The sequence below is a fragment of the Chenopodium quinoa genome, unplaced genomic scaffold (genome assembly GCF_001683475.1).
Source record: "Chenopodium quinoa cultivar QQ74 unplaced genomic scaffold, ASM168347v1, whole genome shotgun sequence".
Lineage (NCBI taxonomy): Eukaryota > Viridiplantae > Streptophyta > Magnoliopsida > Caryophyllales > Amaranthaceae > Chenopodium > Chenopodium quinoa.
Window position 1 is genome coordinate 2,715,672 of NW_018742959.1, and position 18,924 is coordinate 2,734,595.

At 34.3% G+C, this 18,924-nt stretch overlaps 1 long non-coding RNA gene across 1 annotated transcript; it reads left to right on the forward strand.

The window, feature by feature from the left end:
* The first annotated feature begins 16,107 nt into the window (after positions 1 to 16,107).
* Positions 16,108 to 17,254, forward strand: LOC110728744. Its single transcript, XR_002512759.1, has 2 exons — positions 16,108 to 16,453; positions 16,916 to 17,254. It is a non-coding gene; the product is annotated as an uncharacterized LOC110728744 (long non-coding RNA).
* Positions 17,255 to 18,924: the final 1,670 nt, after the last annotated feature.

Consider the following 18,924-nt stretch of genomic DNA (forward strand, 5'->3'; position numbering starts at 1 on the left):
GACACAACTTGTAATATCATGAACAAACTTTTATCAAATAGATAAATAGAAAGAAATATATATAGCTCCATAAAGTTTATAGTTCATACCAATATAGCAAGTATAATGGATGTAATGTCTCGAAATTCCCACTTGAATAGCTAATAAACTTGTGCTTCACTACATATGAATCTACAAAAATAAAAAAATACAACAACAAAATAAAAGTTAGTAATTTTGTCAAGAACTATATACAAAACAAGCTAAAATTACACATTAAAACATACCAATTAATAATTACACATTAAAACATACTACCAAAATTCAACTAATTAAGTAACAAGGTTACTAATAATCTCTAATTTAATAAAAATTACCCATTAAAACTTATGAAAATTCAAATAAGTTTTCTCCTAATCTCTACCTAGTAATAAAACAACCTAAATTGTTCAAAATTTCTTAATAAAACAACCTAAAATTCAGAAAAATTAGGGTAAATTATATTCAAAACTTAATTTTAATTTGCCTAAACATTGTTCAAAATGCAAAATAAATTAAAACTAACCCTAGGTGGAGATGAAAGGGAGGAGAGGTGGACAGTGGTCGGAGGTGGAGGACCTCAGTGGGGTGGCAGTTGGGCACGATACCGCGGCGGCGAGGGCGACGCGAGGGCTTAGTTGCTGCTAGGAGGAGGGTCGCGAACAGGTGGTGGAGGGGGTGCGCAACGTTGGCGGAGGGTGCAGCGGCGGTTGGGCGTCAGAGGTGGAGTTCGTGGTGGTAGCTGCTAGGAGGAGGGCCGCGAACAAGTGGTGGAGGGGGTGCGCAACGTTGGTGGAGTGTGCAGCGGCGGCTGGGCGTCAGAGGTGGAGTTCGTGGTGGTAGCTGCTAGGGTTGGAGAGTCGTGAACTGAGAGTTAGAGAGCTGAGTGGTTTCACTTCTCGTAGAATCAAACAGGAAAGAGAAGGAAGAAAAGCTAAAAGGCGCAATTTTTTTTTTTTAAATAAAATTAGGTATTGCCACCGGTTTAAAACCGATGGCCTTTCCAATTTTTGCCACGGGTTTGGTTTAACCGGTGGCAATTGTTTTTTGCTTCATCCCGCCACTTAATTAAGCCACCGGTTTTCAAAAACCGGTGGCCAATGAGAGGTGCCTTTTTCAATTTTTCTACTAGTGTTAAGTCCTACAACATACAACATATCAATAACTACAAATCAACATACCATCTAGGAAAACAACAACAACTAGATTTTCATAAAAACAATAAAAAGATAAAATCAATAATTCAATAGAAAAATTCTAAACAATTCATCTCATATTAATTAATCAATAAAACTAGCAGGAAAATCAAAAACACAAAAACTTTAAAATGTGAAAGGTAAAAGGATACACCAGATAAGCGTCATGTGCAAAAGCTCTAACAGGAACAGAGTAAACAAATTATCCCTAATAACAGGTTTATGCCTTAGTGATACTCTAACTGCACTCAAAATTCAAAATAAATAAATAAAATAACAAAAATTAAAATCGACAAAAACCCAGAAAATAGAGGGAATTAATGATAAGCTTGTAACGAGGAAATCAAAATGAGTAATAGCGCAATTTAATTTCTTCTACAAAATCGAGCTCGGGTCCCTATTCGGCTAATCCTTCTTCCCTTCTCGACTAATCAACTCCAAAGAATAAAAAAAATCAAAATGAAATCGTAAAAGCTCAAAAAAGAAAAAAGAACTAAATCAAATAAAAAATTTAAAAAAGAAGAAATTACCGAAAACGACTATGCACCATTAGAGAAGCTCTTTAATGAAAACTTTGTGGAGTTTGGCGTATAACTGTACACAAGAGAGCGGCAATTCGACTTCAAAACATAGGGGTTATCAGAAGAAGAGATAATAAAGCTGTGAAATTGGAGGTGAAAATGAAGGGAGGTTCAACAATGGTTGTAGGAGAGAGAATATGGAGGTAAGGAGAGTGAAGTTAGTGTAAATTTTCCATTAAAGAAGCAGATCTATGAGGAGGAAGATAGAGAAAGAGATAAAGGGACTGACGACTGTGAGGAGGTGAAAAACGAAGTTAGGGTTTTTTTAACATCTAGAAGTAACTTATTTGTATCGGGAAAATTGTGTCTGTTACAATCACCAAATTTTTTGTAACGGACAACTAGTGTCCGTTACGAATAATGCACTTTTTTGTAACTGGAATTATTTTTCTCGTTAAGAATAATATTTTCCCTACCATTATGCTGTTTTATTATAACGAACCGTTATAGTTCCTATTACAAATAGATTTTTGTAATTGTAAAATTAATGCCCGTTACAAATAGGGTGTTACAAATGATATTTTTTCCACTAGTGAAAGCATAAGAGTCCCCTCAACCATCTTAAGGAATTTGTAAAGTATTGCAACACAATAAAGGTGAATGGGGTTTCTCAAGAGTTTATTGGACTTAAACTTTTCCCTTTCTCTCTTATTTGACATGCTTTAAATTGGTTAGACAAGGAGCTGAAGCCAAATGCTTTTAAAACATGGAATGAAGTGACTAAGGATTATCTATCTCTGTTCTATCCATAAAAGAAGACGGCCGAAGCAAGAGCTCTCATTCAAATCTTCCAACAAAAGCCAAATGAAATTCATTATGAGGCGTGGGAAAGGTATAAGGAGTACTAAAGAGAGTACCCACACAATGGGATTTCTACCTATCAAATCATCCAAATCTGTTATAGAGGTTTAAGCCCCCAAGGCAAGTCTTGCTTGGATGCCGGTGCTGGAGGCCCTATCATGAACAAGACGGGGGATGAAGTGGTGGACTTAATTGAAGATGTGGTGATATATCACATGGATTAGCAATAAGTTCAATTGACCATCTCAATGCCATCAACAATTTGACCTCACAAATCTCAAACTTGGGAAAGAAGATGATCTCAATTAAGGCTAAACTTGAGAGTGCTTCTTCACAAGCACCAATTCTTCCCTCCCGCAATAAGGGGAGAGTTAAATCTTCTAACTCTACTCCTCCTTCAAATTTGAATAATATGCCAAATGGATGTGTGTTTTGTGATGTATGTGGGTCATATGACAAATGATTCTTCTAGTTGTCCACATGCATTTGAGAATTGTGATGGTGTTGATAATAACGATTGTGAGCAAGTGAATTTTATTTCAAATAACAACAATAGACAAAGATTTGATGGACCAGGAAACTTTGGGAATAGAGATGCTCACCAACAAGGGGATTTTGATATTTATAACAATGGTGGTAATAGAAACAAAGGAAATTAAAATTTCCGAGGTAACTATAATAATCAAGGCTATTATAATCAAAGCCAAGGTCAAGGATATGGTAACCATTACCAAAACAATGGCCAAAATCAAAAGCGGGGTAATTAGAGCAAAAAAAAATCGGGGAAATTATCAAAATAACAATTAAAGGGGACCCCTACCCAGATTTGCTCCCATAACTCAAGGTAATGGTGAGAATTCCTATGATAAACCTTCTTCTTATAGAACTACCTTGGAAGAAATCATCAAGAACCAAAATAAAATTTTGAACATCTACATGTTGGTAAGTGACAAAAAGTTCAATAAGATGATGACACACAACAAGATGCTTGAAACATAAATTACACAATTGGCTAATACCTTGAAAGAGATTGTGAATGCATGCCCTTCTTTACCCTCACAAGGAGTTGAACCTAAGAAACCCATGTATTCTCACCACAAAGAGTAGGAAATTGCTTGAAGACATAATTTATAGGAAGAGTGAGGAAGGTGAGAATATGAGTGATTTAAGTGAGGAAAAAGAGATCAATGTGTCAAAGAAGGTGAGTAAAGTGGCCCTAAATGCATCACATTGACTGACATATTTGTTGAGACACCACATAAACCATTAAATATCTATAAATGACTATTAATAAATATTGTAACAAAATTACATTACGAAACTACAAGATTATGAAAGTGCAAGAGGAGGAAATCAAGCCTAAACTTCCATATCCCTAAATGTTTTTGAGAAATAAACTTGATGAACAATTTGGGAGATTTGTTGATATGCTTAGGAATTTTCATCTTTCAATCCCTTTACTGAAGCAATGACTCAAATGCCAAGATATTCTAAGTTCCTTAAGGAAATCTTGAGTGGAAAGAAAGAGTTCAATGAAGTTGATTCGGTAGAGGTTGGGGAATGTTGTAGCACTTTGTTTCACAATGATTTACCCAACAAAATGAAAGATCCAGGTAACTTCTCTATCCCTTGCAAAATCAATTTAAATTTTTTCCAAAATGCTATATGTGATCTTGGTGCTAGTGTGAGTATCATGCCTTATTCGATCTTTAGGAAGCTTATGCTAGGTGAGCTTCTTCCAACCAATATAACTTTGCGATTGAACGATCGATCTATTCAGTGTCCAAAGGGATGAGTTGAGGATGTTCCCCTCAAGATAGGAGAGTTAAAAATTCCGATTGATTTTATTGTGCTTGATATAGCGGAAGATGATAAAATACCTATCGTTATAGGGAGACCTTTTTTTAGCTACTTTTAGAGCTTTGATAAATGTGAAGGAGGTCTTATTTCTTATCTCTTTCCATGACATGTAAGAACTCCTTACTCATATCATTGAGTTTAACCTAAATTAACATGCATATGCAGTATGCCTTAGGTTTTTAGGAAATTAGTGATGCCTCGTTTTGGCGTAGCCCTTCACTATTCTCATTAGTTCGGTAAATTTTGTTTTGGATTGACAAGTTTAACTCAATATTTTAGGGACCTAGGGTTTCTATCTTGGTTGATTTATGTGAACTTAATAAATCATCGCAACATTTGGAAATACTAAGCATGCATCTAACCTATCATTCATATATATAAGAATAAATATATATTGAAAATATAAGTAAATGATGCATTTGGCAACTAGCATGACCCATTGAGTCTTCAAGTCTTCAAGGGTCTTCTCTTGCAACTTTAAAACTTTGTCTTCCAAGAAACTCCGTCTTCAAGACATAATAAAAATTATGCAACTAGTAGTATCTACGATTAGAACTAATTTAAATATTCAGGTACAAAAATACGCAACGGTTCGCAGACCGTATTTAGATTTACAAAAATACATAATTGAAGGTAATCTGTATTTTCTATCCTAATTTGGCCCCAATAGTTGCCTTTTAATAAAACATGTGAGAGAATATACATTCCATTCAACCATTCACTATATGTGAATGGCCATGCATTTAACAACGAAAAACAAGTAACAATGCATCAACACGGGTAAACTAGTAACTAACTTAGGTGGTTAATCTGATTAAAGCGTCTTAAAACTAGAAAAGTTGTTACCGATTATGTGATTAAGCGTAATAAAAATAGCTCAAATAAATAATGAAGCTCCCACTAAATTCCTCTTTAAACTTAATTAATCCTATTAATTAAGTCGGTAAACCTAAAATTTTGACAAATTAAAATTTGCAAGTGCTACTCAAAACAGAGGCCTAGCCTCTGATATTTAATTAAAACAAATATACATAAATTAAAATAATTAAATCGTCAAGAATACAAATGAAAACACATAGCCCTAAAACCCCAAGTGCCTAGCATCAAGCCTTTCGGTTTGGTGTGCTAGGCACCAAAGACATGGGTGCCTTGTAAGGGGCCACGCGCACATCCATGGCCCGCACCAAGTGTCACCCCGTAGCCTACAGCATCGCACTAGGCATTCTGCTACCTACGAGGCGTGCTCACGATTGAATGGCCATTAAGGCCACTTGGGATTGTTGTTGTGCGCGCGCCTTGCTGTCTCGTAGCAACATATCACACACACTTGCGCACCCAAAGACGCACCAAGCCGATGCCCCGCACACACCTAGCTCGAGCATCGCATACACGAGGCATCAGCTAGCATCCTTCGGCAGCCACTTGCGGTTATGCACGTTACTTTTGTGCCTCGTTTTGCGTGCTCGTGCCTCAAAAAAAATTTAAATTTTGTGTGACGTTTCAATTAATTTTAGAATTAATATTTTGAGCAAAATGAAAATTAAAACCAAGTCCAACTAAATAAAAATCATTTAAAAATACAAATTAAATTAATCAAAGAACTACTCTTTAAATTAAATTTGGTTCAACTTGATGCTACAAAAATGAAAGGCTTTACATAACATAATTTAACCAACATAATCATTATATTTAACCAACATAACATAATCATTATATTTTACAAAATTTAAAGGGAGTTGGAATAATGAATATAAATATTTAATGAAAAAAAATTCCAACTCTTACTTCAGAACCTTTGAAAAAAATAACATCTTCCAATATGAAGATTAACTAAATTTCAATCACAATTTTTAAACTTTATGACTTTAAACAACTCTATAAATAATTAAATCAAGAAATTTCAATCATAGAATCTAGTAAACCAAGATCCAACCAAATAAATAATTAAAGATTGATTCATGAACACATTTTGGGACTTCAAAATCACGAAATCACCATAAATATTGACACTAGAAGCAATTAATTTGCAAAAAATGTGAACTTTCAAGTTTATGTAAAAAATGAGCCAACTGTTAAAGCACCAATTACCACATAGTAGTCATGCTCAAAATTAGTCTAAAATTTCAGAAGCTTACAGGAAATAACCAAACACATAATCACAATTAATGTGCCATTAAGATTCAAGGTTTCAAAGATTTAAATTTTTTTCGTCAAAACGAAAATCCCTTGAAACAGGCATTTCTGGGCGAAATTTGGCTTTTTCACAAGCCTATAAGTATTAAAACTTTTCCATAACATCGGTTCCATAAAAAATTCACTTGTCTTCGGCAGCAAAAAATCTAATTAAAACGAGATTAAAGTTAATAAAATCGAGCTACTAATCTAATTAGCAACAACAACCAGACTTTAAGCCATTTTTAAAACCTTGAAAATATTAGCTACAAAAATTAATGAGCAAGGCTCCAATACCGCTGTTGGGTTTTGGAAAGTCTGAATTTCCTCGAAAACAAAACCCGACCCCAAGACCCACTCACAATTATTATAACTAATAAGCATGATTAACAAGACAGGGATAAATACAATATTACCCTTGGCACGTGCTTCGATCCCTTTAATAAGCTCTTACTTCTAAAGCCACGAGTGCCACTATCGCATGAACCTCGCTCAGAAATCCATCCGCAACAACGACTCGTTCGGCCCTTACTCGGAGTTTAGCCGAGCTAGACCAAAATAAGACAACTCGAAATTTAATGAACTTAAAGGTTTTCTCACTTGGGTAGATGCCTTATTGAGTTCAACTCAAGTGGGTTTCTCAAATCCCAATGATTTGGTATTTATAGAGAAATCCCATGAACATTCCTCTCCCATCAATGTGGGAGAGTTGGTAAAAATCCTTTTTCCATTTTATTTTTAAATAAAAAATAAAAAGAAAAGGCAATGCGGTAATTAATCAACTAGTGTCAAGCAAAGAGGAAAAGAGCAAGTGAGCAACACAAGAGGGGGACCAAGCCACCAAACCCGCCTAACACTCCCTATCTCTCAGAGAAACTAAGCCCACGCCCGTTGGCGTTGCCAGCCTTGGGCGCTAAGGTTGCCCAGTTGGCTACCTGGCCCCTTGGCTAGACATGACAACGACAGTGACGGCTAGCAGCCCGCGCCAGCATGCCTCTCATTAATGTGAGTTGTTGGGCGTTGTTGCCAGCGCTCTCGCGCGCCATCCTAGCAATCATTGCTTGCTTGCGGGCAGTAGGGTGTGGCGCGCCATGATGTTGCGCCTGTGCTAGCAGCTAGATAGTGATGCTAGCATGCTGTTGGCTAGCAACGCTAGCATGCACATGCTAGCACACTGCGCACCCTCGCACTATCCAGTGATGCTAGCACCCTCGGCTTGGTGTAGTGCGCATGCTAGCTCCACTGCCCCTATCACTTAATTTTCTTGGGGCATTCCGATGCTAAGGGTATTTTTGAAATTGTTGATTAATTGATTTTACCATCTCGTCGACTTATTAATTTTACTCCACTTGCGACACTCGGAGTCGACGCTGCTAAATCGATAACCGACGTCTATGTTCATAATACTCGAGCGACTCATTAATTTCTTTTGGATTAATTCGTCACGACGGATCGCTAGTTTTCTTAGGTGTGACCCAAAGAGTTCAGTCAAGATTATGCGTAATATTAATTATACATTAATATTACTAATCGGAAGAGGCCTCCAACTAGGCATTTCGATCAATTGACTTCACTGAATAATTATCTTTCTAATAATTCCGAACCCTCTATCTTGTTCGAAGGACACCTTTCCTATCACACAATACTTATATTTTATCCTAGCAGGACAACCAGTTCTCCTGACTGTCGTCTTCCTAAAAGCAAAACATTCAACTTTGTTTTCAACTTTCTTATTATCATTGACAAAACCTTCTTTATTACATTAAAATTTTTTAATAATTATAACTCTTTTTTCACCACAGGAACAATCAACTTCTTTTCTACCTTGCTAGTACTGTGATGGATTTTAAATCCACATTCACTAGCATACTTAGAATAAAAATCAATTCCATCATAGAGACAATCACTTTTCATTCCAAAAATAGGCTTGTTTTCCATAGAAAAACAAGTAAACTCTTTACCACCTTAAGAATAATAGAGTATCCTAGGATGTTCAATATAAGGAGTTTTTGAAATGAGTACATTAAAATCTCCATCTTTAACATTAAGAGAAGACAACCCAACTGCTTCAGAGATCATCCTCAAAAGTAGATGAATCTAATTTATAATTACACAAAACATCTTTAATAATAAAAGAAAAACAATAAAAAAATGAACAAATGAAATATTTATAGAATTTTTAGGTGCTTGATCATTCACTACTTTATAATCTACTAATTTTGTGCCCCGTGCGATGCCCGGGTTCTTTATTGAACTTTAAGATAAATTTTTAATTTATATATCCAATTTTAAATTATATCATTGATACAAAATTAGTTAGGAATTGATGTGCTTTTGTTACGATTTGCTATCTCGTAGTCATGTAATGACTAATAATAATGTTGGTGGCAATGTTTGATTTAATACCTTAAAAAAAATAAGCAAAAAATAAATTAAATAAAATAAATGTTCAAAGGCGGTTAAGTTGATTATTCAAAATTTCGAACCCAAAACTTTGGGCAAGAGTTAAACAATTCTTGACTCGTCACTTGAAGTGACCCAACCATGATGACTCATGACCCGACCCTTATTGACAGGTCTATGGAGTAATAAAAATTTATTAGATTGTGAAGTATATTATTTTAACCCATTAAGATATATTATAAATAAATGTTTTACGCTTTGAACTACTTCCTTTGCACCAAAAAATATTATTATTAAAAAATAAATTTATATGATAATTTTTTAGAATTATAATCTAATCATTTTTTTGAATAAAATTATAATTCAATTTGTAAATTTGAAATATTGGTATTTTATCGAAAATAAAACCTTAAATTAATAATTTATTCCTAAAATTCTATCCGAAAAAGTTCTAAACTAAATTTTTTATATTATGAAATATATTTAAATCTATCCTACGTAGCGCGACACTTAACAAAAAGTTAAAAAGCCAATTGTCAATGCCTCGTGACCTGTCTAATAGTTTATCTTTTTACATTACTTTTTATATGATATTAGATATTGATATACGATAAAAACATATTATAAACAACAAGTTAATGAATTACTGTAACAAGAAAATAGATTTAATTAAATAAATTAAATCCATTGACAAATAGTAAATCTGATATATTTTAAATAATTCAAATGCCAAATAAGTAAAATTGGCAAATGAAATTTTTTCAATTTAAATTAATTAAATATGAAATACTATCTATAGATATTAGGGATTATATCTAAATATATAACCAATTTTAGCACATATATTAAAAAAAAGGATTATAAATTTCAGTTGTCGCCAATTAAATAAGAGATTATTAATTTCTTTTTTAATTAAATAATTCAAATGCCACATAAGGAAAATTTACTAATGAAATTTTAAAGTTTAAATTAATTAAATTCAAAATATTATTTTTGAGATTAGGAATTACATCTAATATTTTAAAACTAATATAGTAAGAATTTTAGTCACATAAATATGATAAATATTTATTAAAAAAATACTAACAAATCGTGCATCGCACGCGCTTTATCTAGTAATTCTAACTACAAAGTAAATAAAAAAACATATGAAAGTTGAAGAAAAAAAAGTGCTAAATTATTAAAACACCTATTGATAACACCACAGCCAAACAAGCTCTCGCATCAAGATCTTGTGCTTAGTTAAGAAAATTTTCGTGCACATTCGAAGACAAGCTTCAACACATAATCCAACAAAAAAAAACGAAGAATATACAATCAAGTTAAAAACAAAAACTTTAACTGAACCTAAAACACTAATAGCTAAATTAATTTAACAACTTACAAATTCATACAATAGTTAAAAAAACGAAAAACAAAGGAAAAACCCTAATTACACATAAAATCAATACAAAAAATACACAAAACAAAAATCAAAAAATGATTCCCTCCAAAATGCTGGAATCTCAGCAAAAACAAGAACCTAGAGGAAGAATCGAAAATTTTGTAAAATCGAAGACCAAAATCAATGAAACCAATGAGTGAAACAGCCATTCAGAGAGTTCAAAGGAAAAGAGAGAAATTAAGTAGAAGAGAAAGAGAGTTATAATAGAGGTCTTTCAATGGCCTAAATTACAAAAATACCCTTAGTGAAGCGGATGAATTACAAGCTATTAAATGAAGCGCAAGGACGACTCAAATTAGTTCCTAGTTCCGATTCAGTATTCGACATGGTTCTCATATGATCTAATTAAAAATGTAGAATTTCAATCAATAAATTACAAATGAAGGTCTAAGTAATTTTTAAGAGTGATATAGATTTCTATGAATTATGATTAATTAAATAACGAAATAAAATTTATTAAATAATATAGTTGATGTAGCATTTCAGTCCATTTATATTATAAGTAGAGCTGTCAAAAGCTGACCCGACCCGAAATACCGACCCTACCCAATCTATTAACCGACCCGTCTGAAAACAAAAAAAATGGTGATCCGAACCTGACCTGAAACCAACCCTAGACTTGAGTTGACCCGAGTATTTGAGACCCAAACCCGAACATTAACCGATCTAGAGACTACCCGAACTGAACCCGACCTGAACCAAATTGACCCAAACCCGTTTTGACCCGTTAAAACCCGAATTCAACCCGACATGTTCCTAACCCGACCTGAATTCAACCCGACCTGCTACACCCCTGACCCGAATTTCAACCCAACCTGTTACAAACCCGACCCGAATCAACCCGACCCAAATTCAACGCGACTTGTTATTGAGTCAATAAGTATAAGTCGTTATCTCATGTTGGTATTGGAACGGATATTAAATCCTAACTCTATTCCTTCAATATTTCACTTTGAATTTTAAGAGGTTAGTTTCACATCATGTTTTTAGGGATGAATTTCAGGGACGAAACAAGTTTTTCGCAAATTATTGACTTGAACCGAATCCGAGAATGACCCAACCTAGCTTGAAAATGACCCGACTTGATTATAACCCGCAAATTATTGACTTGAACCGAACCCGACTAGAACCCGTGAATGACCCGACCTGATTTTAACCAGTAAATAATTGACTTGAATAGAACCTAACTCGAACTCGAGAACGACACTTACTCGTTTAAACCCGTAAAGACCCGAATTTAACCCGACATATTTTTCACTCGATTCGAATGTAACCTGACCTTTTCCTAACCTGACCTAAACCCGACAAGATGTATGACCCGACGTGATCCGACTCAAGCATGACCCAACCCGAACCTGACCCACTTATGTTATGACATTAACCCGTATTGACCCGACTCGAGATGACCCGATTCACACTAACCCGAGTCAAACCCGACTTGTTTACCAGAATTGAAAACTCTAATTATAAGTAGCCCTATATGTGTGCAAGGCAACATTTTCCACGCAACTGTTGCACACTATTGCTTTGATTTTTTCCATGCAATTGCATTTAGTTGTAATCTAGCTTTTTTGTTTTGCAAAATTTTCTATAAAAATTCATCATTGTGTGGGTTAATTTTATTTTACTTGATTAATATTTGACTAGTTTTGTGCCTCGTGCGATGCTCGGGTTATTTATTAAATATTAAAATAATTTTTTAATCTTTGTAAACTTTTAAAATATATGATTGATACAAAATTAGTTACCAATTAATGTGCTTTTGTAACGCTTGCTATTTAGTAGGCATGTAATGACTAATAATAATATTGGTGAAAATATTCGATTAAATACATAAAAAAAATAGCAAAAAATAAATTAAATAAAAAAATGTTCAAAGCCTGTTGGGTTGACCCGAATCCATAAATTTGGGCAAAGGTTGAACATTTTTTGGTTCGTATCCTGAAATGACCCGATCCGAGATGATTCATGACTCAACCCCTAACTGAGAGGTCTACATAGTAATAAAATTATACTAGATTGTGAAGTATATTATTTTAACCAATTAGTATAAATTATAAATGGATGTTTCATGTTTTGAACTACTTCCTTCGCTCCAAAAAATATTATTATATAGAAAAAAAAATTATATGACAATTTCTTAGAATTATAATCTAAACTTTTTTTTAAGTAAAACTATAATTCAATTTGTACGTGTGAAATATTGGTATTTTATCGAAATTTAAACTTTAAACTAAAATTTTTAGGAAAAATTAGAAAAAAAATCCCAACTTTCATCAATTTTAGTAGAATAATCCCAACTTTGGATTATTCTGGAATAATCCGAACTTTGGGGGGTTTCTTTTTCTTCAATCCCAAACTGGTCAACAAAAGTCAATGACCTATTATAACAAGTTATGTGACACGTGTCAATCTACAATTAGTCCAAAAAAAAGAAAAAAAAATAGTTAATGCTTTTTATAAAATAAAAAAAAAACCAGACAACACATCTATCCTCTAACTGACCACACCGCAACCCCCACAACCACCACAACCTGCCAGGGGCTGCCACCGTCGACCGCCCCTACCCCTCCCTACCCTACCCCAACAGTGCGCCGCTTCCCCCCTAAACCCCCTGTGCCGGTGTTGCGACCCACCTCCATCACCAAATTCCTCCTTTTCCAATTAGATTTTCCGCCAAACCACCACCCCCCTCCCCGAAACTTGCACGCCACCAGCCCCACTTTTGAAAACCCCTAAAACTACCGGCCCCACTTTTGAAAACTCTAAAAACCACCAGCCCCGCTTCGAAAACTCAAAAAACCACCAGCCCCACTTTTGAAAACCCTAAAAACCACCAGCCGCTACGGTTTCGGGGTAAGTGGAGTGGTGGTTGGAAGTTTTCAAAATGGAGGATCAATGGTTTGTATAGGTGGTCTGGAGGCTTTGCCGTTTCGGGGAGGGGGACTGTGGCTTATGGGAAGCGGCGACTCTAGTGGTGGGGGAAGGACGACGGTCTGGCAAGGGAGGTGGATGGGCTACGTAGGTTGCCGGAGTTGTTAAGGTGGTTGGGGTTTTGGATGGAAGTTTGTTTTTTTAATTTTGTTTTTTTATATTTTTTTAACCAATTAAAGCGTGACACATGTCACTTTTTTTTAAAAAAATAAACTCATTCAACCGGTAACCGGTATTTGGGATTGAAGAAAAAGAAGACCCCCAAAGTTCGAATTATTACAGATAAATGAAAGTTGGGATTATTCCACCAAAATTGATAAAAGTTAAGATTATTTTTTTCTTATTTTTCTTAAATTTTATCCGAAATTTTTTTCCAAATTTGATTGAAAATATAATTATAAAAAACTATATTTTTTTATCCTATGAAGTCTATCTAAATTTATCAAACGTGGCGCGACACTTGGCGAAAAATTGAAACACAAGTGTCATTGTCTCGTGGTCTGAATAAAAGTTTAAATTTATATATTAGTTATATATATAATTTATCCTACTTTTATTTTAAATAATGTAAAATACAGTAACTTTAGTTATATTGTGGTAAAATTTAGGAAACACGCATTATTAATTTAGAATATTGTTTTTTTTAATTCATTTTTTAACCTTTCATTGCCAATTTGGGTATTTCAAAACAATCAAAAGTTTTACAGTGACTCTTTACTCCCCTCCTTCCTTATCTTATTTAATAACGATGTGTATGAAGTTATCAGACTTATCACAATCCCATTGTGTTTACAGTCAAATGTACCCAAAATTGAAAAATCAAGCCTATTGAAAATATTATAAAAGTATAAATTATTAAAGCAGGGTCGTTTCTGAGATTTCGGAGGCCCTTGAGCGTTCTAATATATCGGGGCCCTAAATTTAATTTTTTTGATTTTGTAATATAGAAAATCATTCTTTTTATCATATGGCATGGACAAATAACTTGATTATATCTTACGTGAAAAATTTAACAAAAAAATCAAACAGCATACAATGTAAAATTAATACATATATTAAACGATCATTAGTAAAAAAAAAAAAAAAAAAAAAAAACTACTACTCCGTACTTAATATAGATCTTTTTAAAAATTACTAATAAAGGACAATAACAATAACTCTATGTAGTCAATCCTAATCCTAATCCTAATCCTAAACCCTTTAAAAAGTGGGAAGTACTATTGTAGCTTATCTAGGGGTGTACATAAACAGGACCAGACCTGAAAACCGACCTGACCCGGACCTGTTTGGACCGGACCTGACCCGGACCTGTAGATTCAGGTCCGGTCCCGGTCCCGGTCCGGATCAGGTCCAAACCCGGGGTTTTCAGGTCTGGACCTGAAACCCAGTAAAAATGCCTTTTTTATTAAAAAAAAAATCCAAATTTCAAAACAAGTCTGTTCATTTTTGTAACCCACTAACCCTAACTCACTCCTCACTCACGCACTCTCTCTCTCAGCCGACACCGACACCACACCAACACTCACTCCCTCACGCAGCAGATTTGCACAGACACCAGTCGCCACCGCCCAGACACCAGTCGCCACCGCCCACCAGACCAGCAGCACGGAAACCTCTACACGCTGCATCAGCCAAACTACCATCTTCGTCCACCTGCACGAACTCCTTCACGGTGGGATTTGTAAGTTCTTTTTTTTTTTAATTAAATCGAATTATATTTGAATTGGATATTTTTTAATTTGAAACGTTGAATTAAATGTGAGGCATTCATATGTTTATTCATGTTTCAATTGCTAATAATGATTGTTTGATGTTTTCATGTTGAAATTCTGTTTTTTAGTTCATTTTTTTCGAATTCATGTTTTTTTTTGAGTTTTTTTATTTATTTAAAGTAACTGTTTTTGAATTTTTTTAGTTCAATTGTTTCGAATTCATGTTGAATTTTGGTTTCTTTCGATTTGTGAGTTTAAAATCTGTTTATATTGTGAATTTGCTGGGAGTAGATTGATAAATCAGGGATAGGCTACTCTACTTGTTGTATAACTTATGGAACAGTTTAAAATCTGTTTATATTTTCAGAATATATGCAATGTAGTATTCTGTGAATTTTTGTAAATTTGTTGGACAGTGTACTAATCAGATGGTGTATTGCACGGTTTGTACCACATGCTAGTGTATTGTATATTTTGTATGTATTCTGTTAATTTTGTGAATTCAATTTGAATTGTAATTAAATTCTATCATTTTATATTGTTTAGGATCAACAAGAACCACGGATTATACTCATTAGTGTGAATCACGCAATCAAAAGGAAAACAACTCGCCAAAATTCAAGTTGTCTTTAGATAATTAATGTATTTATAGTATTTGAGACTTAGAGACTTCATGTAATTTAATGAATTATTTGTTATATTTGAGACTTAGAGATTTTATGTAGTTTTTGTTATTGATATTTTTAGGTTTTATGTAAACAGGTCCATAAACAGGTCCAACAGGTTATTTATTTTCTTTTTTTAAAAAAAACACACAAAACAGGTTTGTTCAGGTCTGGACCTGACCCGGACCTGCTGAATCAGGTCCGGTCCCCGGTCCTCAAAATTGGCTGATTCAGGTCCCGGTCCTAACAGGTCCGGTCCAGGTCCGATCCGGTTTTGGACCGGTGTACAACCCTAAGCTTATCTTTAGTGCTCTGCCCAAACTGCCCCTAGCCACAAAATTACATTGGTGTGTGAGCTGTTGGCCTGATGTCTACCCATGTTCTTCTTTCTCCTGATTTTCCTCACTCCCTTTCATTTTTTCCCTGTTATTTTCTCTTTTTCTCTGAATTCCCATCATCTCAGTTTCACTCTCCTTCTCCTCTTCCTCTCCATCAATTTTAATCTCTTTCTTTTGATTTTATTTTTTTGCAGGCTAATGAGTTTAGGAGTAAGGGAAAGCTATAAGATAAGGTGAATAGCTAATTGATGGTTAGTTGTGCGTGAAAATTGATTGGAAGTTTTCGAGAAATGTCGACCTCTTGATCGATTTGCTTGCTTGAATTCTGGGTATGTCAACTATGATTTTATATACTCCAGTAAAGCGGGTTTAAGGATTAAAATTTGAGTGTTCCACTATTCTAGGTTTGTGAACAGCTTCAAACTGATATGTAGGTAGTTTCAGTTTCATGTTTTCAAGTTACTTAATTAATGTTGTTAGTTCCTAATTATTGTCGATTTTTTTTTTAGATCTGACTGTTCCTGATTATTGATGAGTGTATGTTGTAAATAGAGTGGTGATGGTGGGGTAAATATGGAATGGATGATTTAAGAGAAATATTGGGAATTTCAAGGGTAGATATTTGGGGGATTATAGAAACTGCAATAAAGGTAGCTTCTTTAGATTATGGAGATGAGCTTAGAGTTAGGAGAGATGGTATTGTTGAGAAATTAAACACGTATTGTCATTACTGTGAAGCTGTAGTTTGTAATTTAATAAAAATAATAATGGGTTTGTTACTAATGTTGTAGTTGAGGCTGTTTGTGGGATATATAGGGAGGTGATTCTTAGGAAATTGAATTGGCCGTCCACCCCGGTTCGATCCATGGTTGGGATGATGTTGTTAAGGAGGCTGAGGACGAGGTGAATATAAAGAAGGAGCTGAATCAAGAATTTCCAAGGAGAAGGTTGTTGAGAATGAAGATGAGGATGAGGAGGATGATGCCTTTGCAGCATTCTTTTTGTTAGAAAACAGATTAAAACACTAACCTGGTTGCTTTTATGTGTTTGTTTACATTTACATGCTGCTGTTAGTAATTTTGTATGATTGATTTTGAAGCTCATAGATATCAAAGTATGTGTTTGTTGAATTGATTTAGTCTGAGTAATTATAATTATGAAGCATGTATAATTTTTTTTGTGTTTCTATGTTTTGATGTGAGTGTTGGTGAGAAATTGGGGAAACAACTATTCATACTTTATCGATCAATAACGTAAAGTAGCTTTACATTATATTGACTTGTGAATTTACTGATAATAGTTATCTATGAGCTATAACAAGTGAATTATAAGTGTTGGAAATGATATCAAATTTGCTGAAAAGATTGGAGTTTCTACTATTTTCTTGGATGTGGTTGATGATCTTCGTGCTTTTAAAATTCTCAAATTCCCGAGATGAATATTTCTTCACCAATGTATTAGTTTTGGCTTAGACATAATTTAGCAGGACCTTAACACTTCAAAAATTGTAAACAATTTATTTATGGGAGAGCAATCTATTCATGGGAGAACCTTAACTCTTAAAAAAAATTTCACCACTAAATAATTAGTTCACCCCAATTTTATATACAATTACCTCACTCCTAGGTAAATAACGTAATCACCCCTAAATGGTAAACAATTTTTATACTTTTATAAAAGACTGAGTATATTTTTTTTCTCATTTTGGTTTATTTTTTGTTTCAATTTCGTCGATTTATGTAATAATTTTTGTGGAGGGTTCTAGTTTTTGTTTATAATTGGGTTAATTTTCTAGGAATCGGTTGTTTTATTTAACATTATTGTTGAAATTCCGGTGTAAATTTGTGTTTTTTCAGTGAAAAAGGCTGGTTTTAGTTTGTTTTGGTTACCTAGATTTGGTTGTTGTGTAATGTTTTGTTGATGGTGGTCATTGTAGACATCCACTTTTTGCCTCTTGTCCTGAAAGGAAGTGCGATGATGTTACAAAAATCCGTTCTTCATGTTAGATCAAAGTTGAAGTGTTTATGGACTACGAAAAGCATTATGAAGTTAAAACCCATATTTGAGACCAAGTTATCTTAGAGTCTTGTCTGATTACTAACTAGGCCTAAAACGTATTCGTACATGTTTAAACTTGATTAATAACGGACCCAAATGCGTCAAATGCAATGATTGGATCCAATGGAACCTACATTGTTGAAAACCGAGCCAAACAGATAAACCAACCATAAAATACCCATGCAAGGACTATAAAGAAGGATAGACCTTTCAAAGATCTTTCCAGCGGTTTATGATAAGCCCAATTCCGAGCCAAAACGAAGAAGTTAAGATCAAAACACCAACTCGGGCCCTAAAATCGACACCCTTGCACTCCAACGGCCATAACTTTTGATCCATAACATTTTTAACCTAATTCAAACGGAATTGGAAAGTATACATTCAGATCTTAGCCCTTTCAAAGATCTTTCCAAAGGTATATTATAATTCCAATTCCGAGCCAAAACGAAGAAGTTATGATCAAAACACTAAACCGGGCCCTAAAACCGACACCCTTGCACTCCAATGGCCATAACGTTTGATCCATAACAAATTTTAACCTAATTCTAACGATATAGGAAAGTAGACATTCAGATCTTTCCAATGATATCTCACATCCTTAATCCGACTCTGCAATAAAAAGTTATGAAAGTTGTAAAAACGGGTTTTCATAAAAGGCAAACCGCAAACCAGCGCAACTCAATTTGTTGCGCACGCCTATCGCGCGCGACTCAGAGGTTTCGCGCGTCACCGGACGACACGA